Raw genomic sequence first — 1441 nt, 5'->3', positions numbered from 1 at the left:
TGGGAACATAACATATATAACCCAGCGGGGATAGAGGACATTACAATACCCCGAGGGGGTAGGATTAAAAAAAGGTTAGGAATTCACAACAGCCAGGACTTGGACGAAGACCTCCCACATGCTAAGCAGAAACTGTACCACACAGCTGGGCCTGCTTTAGATTGCTAGGGCTTTTGTCCATCTGGAAGCACCTGCCTCATGGCAAGCTGGCCTGCCTCTTGCTGGAAAAACTGGAAGCGGATCTGGGAGCCTCTCAGGTCACTGCACAGCTTTGTGCTGGAGCCAGGTGGGGAACCTCTCCTGCTGGCTGCAGCCATTTGCTGGGGATTGTGGAGGTCAGCAGGGAGCCTCTCCTGCTGGTCGAGCTGCTGAGAGTTCAACAAGTGCCTGCGGGTCATGCCCCTTTAGGATCAGCTAAGCCCGCTTCTGCCATCTCTTTGAAACCCTTCCTTATTGTCCCTTGTAAGTCTCCCCTGAGTCATCTGTGTTGCCCCTTTTATCCCCCTCCAGCTGACCCAAGGGGCCAATCAGGGGACACGGAGAGTGATTCTCTGGGGCCTGATTGGTGAGGAAAGGCAATCCCAAACCCAATTCCGTAAGGCAGATGCGTTCCCCAGGGAAATCACTACATTCAAACAAAATGATATGACAAGGTGGCAGAGTGGTTACAGCAACCGAATGCTAATCTACTGTGTTCTGCATCCATGGATTTGAATCCCACCTGTGCTGTTATTAGCATTTTTGTCAGCTTTCCTTTGTCCTTGCAACACTCAGATCCCCAGACTTTCTCTACTCGTTCCCCAAAGTTTCATTTTTAATTCTGCCAAAAACAGAGAGATCCCCCCACCTCAGTTGGGACCAGGATCCAACACAAGCAATACTCTCAAGAGCGCTCCCTCTGAGCTGTGTGGTGTGCGCGGCCTTGCAGGTGTAGCTGGCAGCTCGGCATGAGCGTGCCTGCATGACCATGCATGCTGCACAGCTTAAAGGGAGCGCTGCTCTCCAGGCGTAGGTGTGGCATGCCTGATTTTGAGCAGATCCACACCACCTTTTTCTCCACCTGTTGTAGGAACTGCTCGGTCTGCTCCCTTGCCTGTATGTCAGAGGTGGTGCAGCCGGGGAGTAGGTTGGTGTTGCTCCTTCAGGTGAGAGGGATCCCTGGGCAGGGGTTATCCCAGCATTACCACGAAGCGTTGCTCTTTCTCACTCTGCCAGGAGGAGAAATGGCCCTGCTACTCAGTCTGAAGCTTCTAGCTCTGTGGCTCAAAACTAAAATACTGCTTTGATTTAAATAAAAGCTTTTTGGTCCCCATCACATCTGGACCGTGGCCATGTGCCAGGCAACAATGTTTGGGTTGTAGCCAGAAGGATCCACCCGCGGGAGTGAAGCCGACCTGAGGAATGGTGCTGCAGCATTGAGAGCCTTGGGTGAGTGGCTGGG

This window comes from Alligator sinensis, unplaced genomic scaffold (genome assembly GCF_000455745.1).
Source record: "Alligator sinensis unplaced genomic scaffold, ASM45574v1 scaffold1867_1, whole genome shotgun sequence".
Taxonomy (NCBI): Eukaryota; Metazoa; Chordata; order Crocodylia; family Alligatoridae; genus Alligator; species Alligator sinensis.
The sequence above is the reverse complement of the archived record's forward strand: the minus strand, read 5'-3'. Positions refer to the sequence as shown.